The sequence below is a fragment of the Bombus huntii genome, unplaced genomic scaffold (assembly GCF_024542735.1).
Source record: "Bombus huntii isolate Logan2020A unplaced genomic scaffold, iyBomHunt1.1 ctg00000176.1, whole genome shotgun sequence".
Lineage (NCBI taxonomy): Eukaryota > Metazoa > Arthropoda > Insecta > Hymenoptera > Apidae > Bombus > Bombus huntii.
In genome coordinates this window covers 7501-13731 of record NW_026099414.1, presented here as the reverse complement: position 1 = coordinate 13731, position 6231 = coordinate 7501, and the positions used below count along the sequence as shown (strand labels likewise).

The following is a 6231-nucleotide window of genomic DNA, read 5'->3' as shown; positions in this document are numbered from 1 at the left end:
TAATGATCCTTCCGCAGGTTCACCTACGGAAACCTTGTTACGACTTTTACTTCCTCTAAATGATCAAGTTTGGTCATCTTCCCGGTAACATCGGCAATGCTTATCACATTGGCCGCGCACCAGTCCGAAGACCTCACTAAATCATTCAATCGGTAGTAGCGACGGGCGGTGTGTACAAAGGGCAGGGACGTAATCAACGCGAGCTTATGACTCGCGCTTACTGGGAATTCCTCGTTCATGGGGAATAATTGCAAGCCCCAATCCCTAGCACGAAGGAGGTTCAGCGGGTTACCCGGGCCTTTCGGCCAGGGAAAACACGCTGATTCCTTCAGTGTAGCGCGCGTGCGGCCCAGAACATCTAAGGGCATCACAGACCTGTTATTGCTCAATCTCGTGCGGCTAGAAGCCGCCTGTTCCTCTAAGAAGATTTGTTTGTACGTTGGTAGTAAAAACCCACCGACCGAAGCCGGGGGCCTTCGAGATACCATAAGTTACGTCTATTTAGCAGGCTAGAGTCTCGTTCGTTATCGGAATTAACCAGACAAATCGCTCCACCAACTAAGAACGGCCATGCACCACCACCCACCGAATCAAGAAAGAGCTATCAATCTGTCAATCCTTCCGGTGTCCGGGCCTGGTGAGGTTTCCCGTGTTGAGTCAAATTAAGCCGCAGGCTCCACTCCTGGTGGTGCCCTTCCGTCAATTCCTTTAAGTTTCAGCTTTGCAACCATACTTCCCCCGGAACCCAAAAGCTTTGGTTTCCCGGAAGCTGCCCGCCGAGTCATCGGAGGAACTTCGGCGGATCGCTGGCTGGCATCGTTTATGGTTAGAACTAGGGCGGTATCTGATCGCCTTCGAACCTCTAACTTTCGTTCTTGATTAATGAAAACATTTTTGGCAAATGCTTTCGCTTCTGTCCGTCTTGCGACGATCCAAGAATTTCACCTCTAACGTCGCAATACGAATGCCCCCATCTGTCCCTATTAATCATTACCTCGGGGCTCCGAAAACCAACAAAATAGAACCGAGGTCCTATTCCATTATTCCATGCACACAGTATTCAGGCGAAGGTAGCCTGCTTTAAGCACTCTAATTTGTTCAAAGTAAACGTATCGGCCCACCTCGACACTCAGTGAAGAGCACCGCGATGGGATATTAGTTGGACCGCCCGCGAGGAGCTAAGCCCACCGATAGGACGTACCACATAATGCCAGTTAAACACCGCGAGCGGTGAACCGACACTGTGACACACAGATTCAACTACGAGCTTTTTAACCGCAACAACTTTAATATACGCTATTGGAGCTGGAATTACCGCGGCTGCTGGCACCAGACTTGCCCTCCAATTGGTCCTCGTTAAAGGATTTAAAGTGTACTCATTCCGATTACGGGGCCTCGGATGAGTCCCGTATCGTTATTTTTCGTCACTACCTCCCCGTGCCGGGAGTGGGTAATTTGCGCGCCTGCTGCCTTCCTTGGATGTGGTAGCTGTTTCTCAGGCTCCCTCTCCGGAATCGAACCCTGATTCCCCGTTACCCGTTACAACCATGGTAGGCGCAGAACCTACCATCGACAGTTGATAAGGCAGACATTTGAAAGATGCGTCGCCGGTGCTAGATGACCATGCGATCAGCACAAAGTTATTCAGAGTCACCAAAACAAACGATGGACGGACAGACGAGCCATCCGCCACCGATTGGTTTTGATCTAATAAAAGCATTCCTACCATCTCTGGTCGGAATCTGTTTGCATGTATTAGCTCTAGAATTACCACAGTTATCCAAGTAAATGTAGGTATGATCTAAGAAACCATAACTGATTTAATGAGCCATTCGCGGTTTCACCTTAATGCGGCATGTACTGAGACATGCATGGCTTAATCTTTGAGACAAGCATATGACTACTGGCAGGATCAACCAGGGATCTTATTCGTATAACAATTCTTATAAATTTCGTTTAAGTTCTCTTCGTGTCGTAGGTGGGACGTAAGCACCGTACGACGAGACTTTTCGTTCTTAAGATAGATATATCTATAAAATATATCTCCTAGCGACGTTCGAGATACACCCATAGTTCAGTAATAATCTTCGAACGCCGCTCGCAGCCACTTTGTAATTCTCAACTCCACCTCCTCTCTTCTCTCTCTCTCTTTCTCATAGTCTTATATAAAATGTTTAGAATCGTACTTCTAAAGGAACATTTCCATAATGCTGTCTTCGTGTAAAAAGACTTATTAGAATATCTTAGCGGTAAAGCACGTATACGCACCTCACGCTGAACGAACAAGCGCGTATCCCAGTGCGTCGCGCTGGACATACCGTAAGAATATTCTTTCAATCGGTAGAACATTTTCGGCAGAAGACATACTACGCAAAGATAGTACGCTCCTACCGCCTCATCGGATACTTCTGCGAAAGCAGAAGTTTTTATAGAAAGCAGACGGTTATACTCTTTTGAATGAATCGATGCTCAGTTAGTACAAGCACACACGCATCTAACAATTTTTGTTAGAATACGTACACACAGGTCACCAGCTTCCCGACTCAGGGGAACCTTGCCACGATATTTGGTCATTACGTCCAGGACAGCGACCCGCGGCGCAGCAGTGTAGAGAAAAAACCAGAACGAGAACGGAGGAACAGTCGAGAAATAGCGTAAAATACACTAAGACTCGAGGAGCGGTGACTGAATTCTCAACCGAGGCCGTAGAATAGCCACGCGCTCAACGCTGTTCCGACCGAACCGTCCGGCTCGACGTCTCTCTTATAGATACGAAAGCGCCAGCCGGAAGGCCGGCGCCGGCCGGGCTAGCGGCCGCGCGCTTACGGTGCAAAACCTCCGTAGCAACGTACCGTTCGGAAGGGACGCTGGAACTTAGTCTCGCGAACGCTCGATCACTACTATACAAAGCCAATATCCAACCATCGAAATACATTACCAGACGTTTTATTAACATAATAGAAATGCATTTTTACCAAAAAATTAATTTTTTTTTTCACCGAAAAATTGCATCAGTAAACATACTCTTTTATCGAATACGGACAAAAAATAAGTTTATAATCAATTACAATACGTTAAAATAAGTAGAAATATGCAAAAAAATATATACCTTGTAACGTTAATTAACGAAAAAATTAGAAAAATATCCCAGTCGTGTCAGTTCGACGAACGCTAATTTTTTGAAAAAATCGATAAAAATGTTTAATCCCGACGTATTTAATAGAGATAGAACGATTCCCGTAAAAAAATTTATACCTTGTAACGCTTTTTAACGAATAAACTCGAAAAAACTTTTTCGCCCTCGGAATTTTTCTAAGTCCCAACGTACCGGCTCGGAATTTTTCTATGTTCCAACGACCGGTCGTGTCGGTCCAAACGTTTTTATATCCGTCTGCCGACGATATAAACGCTTAATCCCGACGTATTTTATCGAGTTATAACGATTTCTTGAAAAATATTCGTACGTTATAACGCTTTTTAACGAATTAATCGAAAAAGAGTGTTCGGTCCGAAAATTTTCTAAGTACGAACGACCGGCCGCATAGGTCCGTTTTTAAAAATCGTTCTCGGACGGAAATAAACCATTAATCCCGACGTATTTCGTCGAGTTACGTCGATTTATGCAAAAAAATTCATACCTTGTAACGCTTTTTAACGAATAAACTCGAAAAAACTTTTTCGCCCTCGGAATTTTTCTAAGTCCCAACGTACCGGCTCGGAATTTTTCTATGTTCCAACGACCGGTCGTGTCGGTCCAAACGTTTTTATATCCGTCTGCCGACGATATAAACGCTTAATCCCGACGTATTTTATCGAGTTATAACGATTTCTTGAAAAATATTCGTACGTTATAACGCTTTTTAACGAATTAATCGAAAAAGAGTGTTCGGTCCGAAAATTTTCTAAGTACGAACGACCGGCCGCATAGGTCCGTTTTTAAAAATCGTTCTCGGACGGAAATAAACCATTAATCCCGACGTATTTCGTCGAGTTACGTCGATTTATGCAAAAAAATTCATACCTTGTAACGCTTTTTAACGAATAAACTCGAAAAAACTTTTTCGCCCTCGGAATTTTTCTAAGTCCCAACGTACCGGCTCGGAATTTTTCTATGTTCCAACGACCGGTCGTGTCGGTCCAAACGTTTTTATATCCGTCTGCCGACGATATAAACGCTTAATCCCGACGTATTTTATCGAGTTATAACGATTTCTTGAAAAATATTCGTACGTTATAACGCTTTTTAACGAATTAATCGAAAAAGAGTGTTCGGTCCGAAAATTTTCTAAGTACGAACGACCGGCCGCATAGGTCCGTTTTTAAAAATCGTTCTCGGACGGAAATAAACCATTAATCCCGACGTATTTCGTCGAGTTACGTCGATTTATGCAAAAAAATTCATACCTTGTAACGCTTTTTAACGAATAAACTCGAAAAAACTTTTTCGCCCTCGGAATTTTTCTAAGTCCCAACGTACCGGCTCGGAATTTTTCTATGTTCCAACGACCGGTCGTGTCGGTCCAAACGTTTTTATATCCGTCTGCCGACGATATAAACGCTTAATCCCGACGTATTTTATCGAGTTATAACGATTTCTTGAAAAATATTCGTACGTTATAACGCTTTTTAACGAATTAATCGAAAAAGAGTGTTCGGTCCGAAAATTTTCTAAGTACGAACGACCGGCCGCATAGGTCCGTTTTTAAAAATCGTTCTCGGACGGAAATAAACCATTAATCCCGACGTATTTCGTCGAGTTACGTCGATTTATGCAAAAAAATTCATACCTTGTAACGCTTTTTAACGAATAAACTCGAAAAAACTTTTTCGCCCTCGGAATTTTTCTAAGTCCCAACGTACCGGCTCGGAATTTTTCTATGTTCCAACGACCGGTCGTGTCGGTCCAAACGTTTTTATATCCGTCTGCCGACGATATAAACGCTTAATCCCGACGTATTTTATCGAGTTATAACGATTTCTTGAAAAATATTCGTACGTTATAACGCTTTTTAACGAATTAATCGAAAAAGAGTGTTCGGTCCGAAAATTTTCCAAGTACGAACGACCGGCCGCATAGGTCCGTTTTTAAAAATCGTTCTCGGACGGAAATAAACCATTAATCCCGACGTATTTCGTCGAGTTACGTCGATTTATGCAAAAAAATTCATACCTTGTAACGCTTTTTAACGAATAAACTCGAAAAAACTTTTTCGCCCTCGGAATTTTTCTAAGTCCCAACGTACCGGCTCGGAATTTTTCTATGTTCCAACGACCGGTCGTGTCGGTCCAAACGTTTTTATATCCGTCTGCCGACGATATAAACGCTTAATCCCGACGTATTTTATCGAGTTATAACGATTTCTTGAAAAATATTCGTACGTTATAACGCTTTTTAACGAATTAATCGAAAAAGAGTGTTCGGTCCGAAAATTTTCCAAGTACGAACGACCGGCCGCATAGGTCCGTTTTTAAAAATCGTTCTCGGACGGAAATAAACCATTAATCCCGACGTATTTCGTCGAGTTACGTCGATTTATGCAAAAAAATTCATACCTTGTAACGCTTTTTAACGAATAAACTCGAAAAAACTTTTTCGCCCTCGGAATTTTTCTAAGTCCCAACGTACCGGCTCGGAATTTTTCTATGTTCCAACGACCGGTCGTGTCGGTCCAAACGTTTTTATATCCGTCTGCCGACGATATAAACGCTTAATCCCGACGTATTTTATCGAGTTATAACGATTTCTTGAAAAATATTCGTACGTTATAACACTTTTTAACGAGTTATTTGGAGGGGATCTTTCGGCCTTTTCGTAGCGGTGCGAAAAAATTCTAAGTTCCAACGTCCCAGTCACGTTGGTCCGGAGGATGAAATTTTTCAAAAAAATAAAGTGAAATCGCTACTTTCGACTAGATTTCGTCGAAACGTAACGATTTCACGCAAAATTTCGATACGTTATAACGCTTTTTAGCGAGTTATTTCGAGTTGAACTTTCGGTACTTTCGTAACGGGGCGAAAAAATTCTAAGTTCCAACGTCCCGGTCACGTTGGTCCGGAGGATGAAATTTTTTAAAAAAATAAAGTGAAATCGCTACTTTCGACTAGATTTCGTCGAAACGTAACGATTTCACGCAAAATTTCGATACGTTATAACGCTTTTTAGCGAGTTATTTCGAGTTGAACTTTCGGTACTTTCGTAACGGGGCGAAAAAATTCTAAGTTCCAACGTCC

At 42.7% G+C, this 6231-nt stretch overlaps 1 non-coding gene across 1 annotated transcript; it reads right to left on the bottom strand.

Moving 5' to 3' along the window:
- Positions 1-1923, bottom strand: LOC126877499 (small subunit ribosomal RNA). The gene has a single exon (XR_007695075.1). It is a non-coding gene; the product is annotated as a small subunit ribosomal RNA (ribosomal RNA).
- Positions 1924-6231: the final 4308 nt, after the last annotated feature.